Below are 12,494 nucleotides of genomic sequence, written 5' to 3' on the forward strand. Positions count from 1 at the left end.
GAAAAACACAAACAATTTAATCCATTTTAGATTAAGGCTGTAATGTACCAAATAGTGGAAAAAGTGAAGGGGTCTGAATACTTTCCAAATGCACTGTACAGGTATTTTTTAGCTGTGTTGGACTGCTCTTCACTGCAAAGTGAGCCAGGATAGACTCGATTCACTTTGAAAATCACCTCCTGCTGAAACTGACCAGCAAGTTCAGAGAGAAGTGAAGACGCTAAAACAGAACTCCTTTGTTTTTGCTCAAGGAACATTACATAATGTACTCTGTGCATGTAACCTATACTGTATATAGTGAATCAATCTAATGCAACATCTACAGCCCCTTCTCTATTTCAGAGGGATTTGCTTATTCATTTATATTTCCATGATGTTCTGTTGTTGCCTCCAGAGCTAATTTGAAATCAAATATTTTAGGTACTGTATGTCCAGTCTGCCCTGGAACTCCCCATTTGGACTTGCATTGGTGAGTGAGTGAATGAGGGAATGACGGGAAATTCTTTAAGGAAAATGAGTGTGGAAAAGAGCTTGAATGGGTGATTTCTTGTTTATGTACTTTATTTTGTATTGCTTATAATTCATCAATACATTTTAATTGCTTTGAATGTTTCATTTATTTTCAAATATTAATAGTATTGACAAATCTTTAATTTTTATATACAAGTGTGCCTTGCTGCAACTCAAACAATGAATGAACTTAATTATACTGTACATTCTGTACATTAATTTCCTCTTAAATGTATTGCATTGAAAAGACAATGTGTAACAACGTTCAGGTAACTTTAACGAAATTAGCTATAAGGTCAATGTTTTTTTGTTTTTTAAGTAACTAAATTACTTTAAATCTGAGTACTTTTTAAATGAGATACTTTTTACTTTTACTTTAGTAGTTTTTTTACAACAGTAGTTTTACTTTAATGACATTTGACTCAAGTAAAAGTAACAGTACTTCTACTTGAGTAGGATATTTCAGTACTCTTTCCACCCCTGCCTACCACAGGCTATCAACGGATGCTTTAGAATCATCTATGAAAAGGCTTGACATTAGGAAAAACACCATAAGAATATTTAATAGTCCCAAATTGTACCCCAAAATGCAAAGGTTAGAAACAATAAACATAAACGCAACACAATATGTCATCCTTATAAAACATTATCAACTAGTGATCACACAGAGTTTACTAGTATGGTACTAAAAAGACTTCCAAGTCATGTCCAGAATTTCATCAACACAGCAACACTATGTGCCTTTGTTTGGAATACGTGTAAGTGAAAGTCCTGTATGCCACAAACAAATAAACAATATTTTTCATTCTTATTACACATTATCAATCAAACTAAACTGGTCACACAGAGTGTCTATACTAGTACACTCTGTGTGACAAGTTTAGTTTGGTTGATGATGTTTTGCTGAGGTGAGAATTCTGGACACGACACAGAAATATTTCCGTGTAGTGTCCATCATTTTCAACTCAGCAACACGGAAGGCCTATTCTATGTTTGGAATAAATGTACACATGAAAGACACAATATTGGCATCCTAATACTTAAGCAATAAGGCATGAGAACCCGGGGATTATCATGTGATAACTCCCGACTAAGGGCTGTTCTTAGGCCAGAGGCAAAGCCAAGGGCCGGGAACCATACCTTAGGAGAGTGTTATTACACGTTATACGACAGCATTGTTGAATACTCGTTTCTGATTGCCTGGAAGAGCATTCTAGAATGGACATTAAAACCAGATAACGGGACAGTTGGAAAAGATATCGGGACACCTTGCAATCATGACACAATAATATGCGCCTACACATGCAGACACAATAATATACCCCTACACATGCAGACTGTACTTGCTACAAGGTTACAGAACGCTAAACCAACAACCACACAAACTGAAATTGGATGCATTGTAAACGCAGGTCCAACGAGGAATCAACGTAACTAGCTAGATTGATTTGTTTATGCAGACATATTTTCTGATGACCTAACGTGGTGAGTGATGAACATGAATTTCTCCTGTCAAATCCTCCCACATGTTTCTAGTGTGACCAGCTGTTCAGCAATGGATATTTTTTAATTTGGTTCTCATATTGGCAGGTTTGCTAGCAACAAACTATTTAGCTAGCATCTAGCCTAGTGTTTGATATGCAATGCGATCTCCTCATAATTAACAGTCAGTGTTGACAAGAGTCCTGACAAGAAAGCAAACTTTTCTAGCTATGCCAGGCAAAATCGGGCATTATCAACTCATTGTTATGCATGTATCCAAATGAATGTCAATTGAAAACAGCTACTTTGCTGTTATTCTGGCTGAAAAGAGGTAGCGACTGTATTAGCCGTAGCTAGCTGGCCAGCTATTCTTCTATTCATGTATTTTTGTATTATATATGTATTCATATATTTACCCAGGCGTTCATTCTATTCATTCCACGTTGCTATGCTAAACAAATCATTGGCATGTAGCTAGCTAGCAGATGTTCAATGATGACGAGAGACAAGAACTTAAATAATGATTTAATGAATAATTTATAAATAGGCAACAACCAGCTGATTTGAGTCAATAAGATAGTAATGGGACAGCTAGGCTAACGTTACTTCTCCTTTGCTAGCTCGCTTGCCAACTAACTACTAAAGTGAACACAATCACATCAAACAGCTGAAATGACAGCAAACTTATGTGCATTTACAGTTGAAGTCAGAAGTTTACATACACCTTAGCCAAATACATTTAAACTCAGTTTTTCACAATTCCTGACATTTAATCCTAGTAAAAATTCCCTGTCTTAGGTCAGTTAGGATCACCACTTTATTTTAAGAATGTGAAATGTCAGAATAATAGTAGAGATAATGATTTATTTCCGCTTTTATTTCTTTCATCACATTCCCAGTGGGTCAGAAGTTTACATACACTCAATTAGTATTTGGTAGCATTGCCTTTAAATTGTTTAACTTGGGTCAAACGTTTCGGGTAGCCTTCCACAAGCTTCCCACAATAAGTTGGGTGAATTTTGGCCCATTCCTCCTGACAGAGCTGGTGTAACTGAGTCAGGTTTGTAGGCCTCCTTGCTCGCACACTCTTTTTCAGTTCTGCCCACAAATGTTCTATAGGATTGAGGTCAGGGCTTTGTGATGGCCACTCCAATACCTTGACTTTGTTGTCCTTAAGCCATTTTGCCACATCTTTGGAAGTATGCTTGGGGTCATTGTCCATTTGAAAGACCCATTTGCGACCAAGCTTTAACTTCCTGACTGATGTCTTGAGATGTTGCTTCAATATATCCACATAATTTTCCTTTCTTATGATGCCATCTATTTTGTGAAGTGCACCAGCCCCTCCTGCAGCAAAGCACCCCCACAGCATGATGCTGCCACCCCCGTGCTTCAGGGTTGGGATGGTGTTCTTCGGCTTGCAAGCCACCCTTTTTTTCCTCCAAACATAACGATGGACATTATGGCCAAACAGTTCTATTTTTGTTTCATCAGACCAGAGGACATTTCTCCAAAAAGTACAATCTTTGTCCCAATGTGCAGTTGCAAACCGTAGTCTGGCTTTTTTATGGTGGTTTTGGAGCAGTGGCTTCTTCTTTGCTGAGAGGCCTTTCAGGTTATGTCGATACAGGACTTGTTTTACTGTGGATATAGATACTTTTGTACCCGTTTCCTCCAGCATCTTTGGTGTTGTTCTGGGATTGATTTGCACTTTTCGCACCAAAGTACGTTCATCTCAAGGAGACAGAATGCGTCTCCTTTCTGAGTGATATGACGGCTGCGTGGTCCCATGGTGTTTATACTTGCGTACTATTCTTTGTACAGATGAACGTGGTACCTTCAGGCATTTAGAAATTGCTCCCAAGGATAAACCAGACTTGTGGAGGTCTACCATTTTTTTTCTGAGGTCTTGGCTGATTTCTTTTGATTTTCCCATGATGTCAAGCAAAGAGGCACTGAGTTTGAAGGTAGGCCTTGAAATACATCCACAGGTACACCTCCAATTGACTCAAATGATGTCAATTAGCCTATCAGAAGCTTCTAAAGCCATGACATCATTTTCTGGAATTTTCCAAGCTGTTTAAAGGAACAGTCAACTTAGTGTGTGTACATTTCTGACCCACTGGAATTGTGATACAGTGAATTATAAGTGAAATAATCTGTCTGTAAACAATTGTTGGAAAAATTACTTGTGTCATGCACAAAGTAGATGTCCTAACCAACTTGCCAAAACTATAGTTTGTTAATAAGAAATTTGTGGAGTGGTTGAAAAACGAGTTTTAATGACTCCAACCTAAGTGTATGTAAACTTCCGACTTCAACTGTACATTTGTTTTACCTTCGTTTCCATTGCCAGTTATTTGGATATATCCATTATAATAGTCCTGATAAATTAATTCGCCTGGATTAGAGAAACTGTCAGTCTCGTCACATGGGCATGGTGTAGATAAAACAATTTTTTTTAAATGCAACATGTTGCACAGGTCGGATAGGCTCACAGCGAGGTTTATATAATCCCCGCTGTACCAAACCAAATGCTAGGCTAGTAGCATGGGGAAATATTGTCTAGATGCTTTTTTCCAGGGGAGATAAAGGTTATACATTGACTGGCTGGGCGACAGTGGATGAGCATTGATAAATCTAATGGAACTGTTAACAGGCATAACCCGTGGAATGAGGGGATTGTGATGCTATAACTCCCTGCTATCAACCAATCAGCATCCAGGATCCAAACGACCCGTTTTATAAAGCACACTATCAACTAGTAGGTAGCACTTTTACATTTATATTTACATCATTTCGCAGACGCTCTTATCCAGAGCGACTTACTAGTAGGTTACTGCCATTTGGGATGGGATTTGAAGGCAGCATCACGTGATAACGCATTCACATTCCAATGAGTGTAAGACGTTTGTAGCCACTGTAGCAGCGTGAGCAACTACTGCTAGGAATTCAGTGAACAACAACAAGTAAAAAGTAACAGAATCGATCTCCTTAGTACCTGTTAATGAATGAAGTTGACACCGACCAGAATAATTATCCTACGGTATAGGGTCCTCCTCTCGCATATTGCTTGGTCTGCTGCTCCATCATTGTGGACATAACAGGTATAGCCAGGTCACCCGTGATACAAATCAGTATTGGACGTCCATCCATGTCTGAGGATATGGGGAGATGACGTGGGAAGCAGCTACTAGGGGCAACATTGAGCGATGTTACCTTCAAGTAGGTTTCAGGTTTGTTAGGGTTTTGGGAATGGTGGATGGGTGATTCCAAAGGTTGCATGTTCGAATCAAGCGATAGAAAGTTGTTTTTGAGATTTTAGTTTTAAGCCTATCCCAAACCTTTACCCTTACCTTAACCATTCCGAGTTAATGCCTAACCTTAAGATTTCGGAGTGAATGCCTAAACTTCACCCTAACCTTAAAAATTCAGAGTTAATGCCTAAACTTAACCTTAAACACTTCGAAATCTGACCTTTGCAACAACTTCAAATTTTGACGTTTGAGAAACACGGTTAAACATCTAATTCTGACGTGAGACTGTGAGCGCTAGTTGGACAGGTAAGCTTGCATGCATGATATCATACAGGCTATGAGTTTTTGAGATAGCTAAATAAGCTATTTTACAGACAGTTTAAGAATTATTAATAGCCAGAAGTGGTGTTTCACTGTGAAGCTAATATTGCTTCACAACAGTGGCGTGTATTCATGGATGCCAAGGGAAGCCAGGCTTCCTAAAAAACAATATAAAAAATAACATAAAATAATGTATCTTTCGTCTCTCTGTGTTTCATAATTTTCCTTCAATTCGTAATGTATCTCACAGGAGAAAGCATCCGAGCGAGCGAAACAGCGCCCCTCTGTCTCTCTACGTGTAGGCCATCTATCTGATGCTGTCTGGTCCAAATGAGTATGACATTGTTGCCGCCCATATCATTGAAGGCAAGAAAACCCAGCGAGCATCTGGCCTCCCTTGACAAGAAAAGTATAAAAAATTAGCCAATCAGCATTAAGCTAAACTGAGCGAGCTCAACTGTGAATGGTCCTGGCGCACCAAAAAAAAAAGTGTCAAGGGAAGCCAGCTTGGATTTAGCGTCACTCCTATCAAATCCCATTGAGAGCATTCTGTACGTCATTGACAGAAAAACTTGAATTGGTTCATCTCGTTGTGTTGTCCACCGGTGGCTAGCTAGCCAGCTAACAAAAATGTGGACTTGTGGTTTTACTTAATTCTCTGTACTGGCCAATGATTATAACGCCGATTCTGATTGTTGTGCCCTTGGCCTGAGAGGATGGAAGTTCAATATGTAGCTAGATGTAGAAGGCTAACGTTAACTCGCTAATGTTGCCCATGAATGGAAGTTAGGCTAGCGAGCAAGCATTATAGCCAGGTAGCCTAGGACAACCAAAAATAAAAGCGTGTACTGTATGACAGAGTGATAGACTGTTTCGTCAACATGAAAAAGAGGACGGCATTGGCGTTTCTCGACAAGTAGGATGAGTCAACATGTTTTTCTACTTGCGCGAATGCACGCACACACACACGCACACAGAAATCAGAACCATGGACAGCCACATCATATTTTGTTTACGTTGATTGGACTTAATTGTTTTTGGTATCTTTTAGTTGTCACTGTATTAGACTAAGCAGAGGTGATTTGATGATGTTGAAGTTCAAATGGTGCTGGAATAGTGGAGGCAGCTCCTGTTTTCTTTGCAACTTGCGGTAACTCCCTGTGGTTCTAAATCAATAGTTGTTTAGTGGTCCGAAAATGTCGGAAACATTAACTTGCTTGACCATGCTGTAGGTCATTTAACTGTCTGTTACTTTACATGCAATATGCTTTATGGACTTCACTGGACAGAGGTTGCTATCCAGTTCTGTGATAAAACAAAGGTGTGGTTAAATTTATTCTAACACTGTCTTCTTATTGTCTCGGCCTTTAGACCTATATATCACGGGCGCAAGGCATATGAACTAAGAGGTTATAGAGTAAACAACGCAATTATCATAACACATAGGTTGTAATATGGCTTTTGGGGGTGAGGGGGCTTTTTTGGGGGGTGAGGCTTGGCTTCCCTATGATTTTACCCACGCACCGCTACTGCTTCACAATGAGTGGGCTTGCATTATGATTAATTCATACAACTTTCACACCTGCACATATTATTAAATTAAACTGATGTTCAAGATAACATGGTTTTATATTAGTTGATAACTAAGGCTACTTCATCCTAATGTAAGCAATGGATAAAAAAAAAATACTGGCATGTTATAAAGGATATATAAAACAGGAATATATATTCAATTAAAGGAATATGGCATTTTAATATTATTCATGCATTTCTCTCTCCTTGCAGGGGATTATACAGATGAACTGCAGTCTCTATATGCCCAAGCCTCAAAATCAGAAACATGTGGAGACATCAACACTTGTAATTTTGAATAAATGTTAAACATTTTATTGGTTTTCCTGTATCTGTGCATGAGTCCTTAAAACATAATCCATTGTACAAAATAAGTAATTCCTAAATCAGGGACATCTCAAGGAGATTAACCTCCAACATTAATAATCTTGTTCAGTACATGAGTGCAGATTTAGTTATGACAGCCACAGGACAGGAGTTTACAGGTTTGTGTTCCAGCCCTTCACTAACACCTAAATTAACTAAGTGTGGTCTAAATTGAAGACTTGCACACAGTGCAATCCCCTGGGACAGAAATCACTTCTGTACTTTAGAATGAGCTTCATAAGTTACAATGTCCTAATAAATCTGCACGATAAACAATAACATGGGTGAATCTATTTCTCTCAAACATTGTGATGTTACACACTCCTGTATAATATCATGGGGTATAGTGAATATCCTGGTGGCTGGGAGGTTCACAACAAGTTCTGTACATCTGCAGAGTGTCAGGGTGGGATGTCCTTCAACCTAGAACAAGCAGAGACACATTTCAGTGCTGGATCAAGTTGCTGAAGCCACAACTACCTTTATTAATGTGCAATCGTTTTGTTAACAGTTTTGCACATTCTTAGGCTTGGTCAAGTTGTTTGCAGTAAGAGTAGAATAACAGCCTCTAATTTTATATAGTAACACAAACCCCAATGGTGCAACACAATAGGGGTAGGGAAACTGGCAACAGAAAGTTAGCTAACGTTAGCTAGGTAAACAGACATTGCATGCAGCTAGCTAGCAAAACAGACTCATCACCAGAATGCACAAATAACTTGGCTGGCTAGCAAGCCTAGCTGGCTGCATTTCCTAAATTTTTCATCAGATGTTGTTAAAATGTCTTACCTCCAAACGAGTCGGCCAGGACAGTTTTCTCCTGCCAAGCCAATGCAATGAAACCTGATCAGGTACCCACTTTAGTCCCCTCAACAACAAAAACTACAACAACAAAAAAACTTTCACTGGCTAGCAAGTTCACCAATTCATGATTTAAAAACTGTCCGGGTCTTCACAATTGACACATTGCTGAATCTACGATGAGTTAGTTTAGTTGTTTAATAAACAGGGTGAGATCGCCTGCTAGCTAGCTATCACGTCCGATATGTGAGCTAGCTAGCTTGGCAATGGGCTGATAAACACTAGTTACTCAACGTTGGAATTTACAATTCATATGAAAGTAATTTGTATAATTTTTTTTACATTATTCGGTGAGTAAATAAACGTTATACTTACATTTCGCGAAGTTATTCCTTAATCTTCTATACATTTGTATCCTAGGCGGGGACTTCTGTCTGCCATTAATTCAGATTACATTTTTTCCAAGCACCACAAGGTGATGGGATAGCCTCCCCGCCGAAGGATACATAGGATTGGGACATGCAACTTTGACGTCATACCTAGAAATTTGGTCAGTGCTATATCGAAACTTTGGGACGTCCATACCCTAAACCCTACCCTTATCTTACTCTAACCTTAACCCTTACCATTTTACATTTCAACTTCAATGGGGTAGGGAGTGCGAATAACACCGTGACATTCACGGGGGTCTCTATTGGGTGCCCCCGTAATAGAATAATAAAGACATCATTTAATGGTGAATTACCTTTTAATGTGGCATGAACACAACCAGTCATGATGCTTTCAACAGATTGTGAAACACATCACTTCAAAAAGTAGGTTTCCTGAGCAGCATACCACCCTGTTTCCCACTGCTGGATTTCCTCTGAAGCTAAAAAGAGTTTGTCCTGATTGGCACTCTTTCCTGTGGTCCCCCAAAAAATACCCCAATGCCCCAGGGGTATTGCCCAGTGTAGGGTGCCATCTTTTGGATGGGATGTTAAACAGGTGTCCTGACCCTCTGTGGTCACTAAAGAGCCCATGGCACTTATTGTAAGAGTAGAGGTGTTAACCCTGGTGTCCTGGCTAAATTCCCAATCTGGCCCTCATACCATCATGGCCACCTAATCATCCCCGGCTTCCAATTGACTCATTCATACCCCCTCCTCTCCCCTGTAACTATTCCCCAGGTAGTTTCTGTAAATGAGAATGTGTTCTCAGTCAATTTACCTGGTAAAATAAGGGTCATGAAATAATAATATATAATATTAATATTAGTCCACTCCAAAATAGTGCAATGCATGTACACTTGTGCCATTTGATGAATCCCGCTCCTCCCCTCCGGCGTTCGACGTCACCAGTTTACTAACCACAGGTCCTTTTAACCATCATTATGAGCACCTGCGCTTCATCATGAGGCACACCTGGACTCCATTACCTCACTCATTACCTCCCCTTTATCTGGCACTCCCTTAGGTTCTGCCCCCAGACAGTATTGTTTCTGTGTTTCATGTCAAGACCCTATGCCTATGTTGTATCGTTACATGTTCTTTGTCCCAGCATCTACATTACACATCTGTTTACAAAACACCAAAAAGTGTGTTATTTGAGGTGTGTCCTTAATAACATGATCCAAAGTGCTAATTTCAGGCAGCGCTGATAGCGATATTTAAGACCATCCAAAAGCTGTTTTTTTGTTGTTGCGGTAACGGTAAAGGCATTCAGTTTTACAGCGGAAACGCAGCCTATCCAGCTGTGATGCAGTGTCCATATGCGCTTGGAACAAGAGTAGCCTAATGTGCTTTTGGTGCCTGTACAGTATAATTCGTTTTTAGAAACATAAAAAACAAATGTTTTTTACCATTTCGTTTTATTTGATTAAATACCAAGCATAGCCTCCCCTCCTCTCAATGAAGGCTCTTTTTTTGTCTGCCCAAAGCAATCGCGAAGTAGTCAAGACTGTCTGTCTGTAAAGGGTTTGGCTCCTGCGACTTCTTGGAAATAAATCTTAATAACCAAAGCTTTATTAAAATGTCAAGTTTGAGAGGAGTAAAACAGTGAGCTGGCATTCCCTTTTTATCTATGCATTGTAGGCAGGCCCACATTATTTTATCTATGCAGGTCCCGATGTAGTCTACATTGTCCATGCCCATCATGAAACGAGAGATGAGAACCTCTGTGAATATCGGTGAACCTCGTATTTAGAAGTTATCTGTAACCTGTAAAAAGTTCAAAACCCAAGCCCTCCCTTAGGCCTACTATATTGAAGGCTGGTTCAACAGCAATGCATGAGCTTGACGCCTTTTGATAAGTTCCTTTCCTGAGGATGGCTCACCCCTCACAGTTCTGGGGGACTTAAACCTCCCTACGTCTACCTTTGACTAATTTCTCTCTGCCTCCTTCTTTCCACTCCTCTCCTCTTTTGACCTCACCCTCTCACCGTCCCCCCCTACTCACAAGGCAGGCAATACGCTTGACCTCATCTTTACTAGATGCTGTTCTTCTACTAATCTCACTGCAACTCCCCTCCATGTCTCCGACCACTACTTTGTATCCTTTTCTCTCTCGCTCTCCTCCAACACTACTCACTCTGCCCCTACTCAGATGGTAATGCGCCGTCGCAACCTTCGCTCTCTCTCTCCCGCTACTCTCTCCTCTTCCATCCTATCATCTCTTCCCTCTGCTCAATCCTTCTCCCTCCAATCTCCTGATTCTGCCTCCTCAACCCTCCTCTCCTCCCTTTCTGCATCCTTTGACTCTCTATGTCTCTATCCTCCCGGCCGGCTCGGTCCTCCCCTCCAGCTCCGTGGCTTGATGACCCATTGCGAGCTCACAGAACAGGGCTCCGGGCAGCCGAGCGGAAATGGAGGAAAACTAGACTCCCTGCGGACCTGGCATCTTTTCACTCCTTCCTCTCTACATTTTCTTCATCTGTTTCTGCTGCTAAGGCCACTTTCTACCACTCTAAATTCCAAGCATCTGCCTCTAACCCTAGGAAGCTCTTTGCCACCTTCTCCTCCCTGCTGAATCCTCCCCCCCCTCCCCCCCCTCCCTCTCTGTGGATGACTTCGTCAACCATTTTGAAAAGAAGGTTGACGACTTCCGATCCTCGTTTGTTAAGTCACATGACACTGCTGGTCCTGCTCACACTGCCCTGCCCTATGCTTTGACTTCTTTCTCCCCTCTCTCTCCAGATAAAATCTTGCGACTTGTGACGGCCGGCCGCCCAACAACCTGCCCGCTTGACCTTATCCCCTCCTCTCTTCTCCAGACCATCTCCAGTGACCTTCTCCCTTACCTCACCTCGCTGATCAACTCATCCTTGACCACTGGCTATGTCCCTTCCGTCTTCAAGAGAGCGAGAGTTGCACCCCTTCTCAAAAAACCAACACTTGATCCCTCTGATGTCAACAACTACAGACCAGTATCCCTTCTTTCTTTTCTCTCCAAAACTATTGAGCGTGCCGTCTTTAGCCAACTCTCTTGCTATCTCTCTCAGAATGACCTTCTTGATCCAAACCAGTCAGGTTTCAAGACTGGTCATTCAACTGAGACTGCTCTTCTCTGTGTCACGGAGGCTCTCCGCACTGCTAAAGCTAACTCTCTCTCCTCTGCTCTTGTCCTTCTAGACCTGTCTGCTGCCTTTGATACTGTGAACCATCAGATCCTCCTCTCCACCCTCTCCGAGCTGGGCATCTGCGGCGCGGCTCACTCTTGGATTGCGTCCTACCTGACCGGTCGCTCCTACCAAGTGGCATGGCGAGAAGCTGTCTCCGCACCACGTGCTCTCACCACTGGTGTCCCCCAGGGCTCAGTTCTAGGCCCTCTCCTATTCTCGCTATACACCAAGTCACTTGGCTCTGTCATATCCTCACATGGCCTCTCCTATCATTGCTACGCAGACGACACACAACTAATCTTCTCCTTTCCCCCTTCTGATAACCAGGTGGCGAATCGCATCTCTGCATGTCTGGCAGACATATCAGTATGGATGACGGATCACCACCTCAAGCTGAACCTTGGCAAGACGGAGCTGCTCTTCCTCCCGGGGAAGGACTGCCCGTTCCATGATCTCGCCATCACGGTTGACAACTCCGTTGTGTCCTCCTCCCAGAGTACGAAGAGCCTTGGCGTGACCCTGGACAACACCCTGTCGTTCTCCGCTAACATCAAGGCGGTGACCCGATCCTGTAGGTTCATGCTCTA

At 41.6% G+C, this 12,494-nt stretch overlaps 1 protein-coding gene and 1 long non-coding RNA gene across 2 annotated transcripts in view; both read right to left on the reverse strand.

Moving 5' to 3' along the window:
- LOC121582728 (SHC-transforming protein 3-like) overlaps window positions 1-12,494 on the reverse strand; it is a 97,562-nt gene that overhangs the window by 57,852 nt on the left and 27,216 nt on the right. The gene's annotated exons all lie outside the window — the stretch shown is intronic.
- LOC121582729 lies at window positions 7,843-8,893 on the reverse strand. Its single transcript, XR_006003396.2, has 3 exons — window positions 8,685-8,893; window positions 8,298-8,328; window positions 7,843-7,931 (listed from the first exon to the last, which is right to left on the reverse strand). It is a non-coding gene; the product is annotated as an uncharacterized LOC121582729 (long non-coding RNA).

This window comes from Coregonus clupeaformis, chromosome 15 (genome assembly GCF_020615455.1).
Source record: "Coregonus clupeaformis isolate EN_2021a chromosome 15, ASM2061545v1, whole genome shotgun sequence".
NCBI lineage: Eukaryota > Metazoa > Chordata > Actinopteri > Salmoniformes > Salmonidae > Coregonus > Coregonus clupeaformis.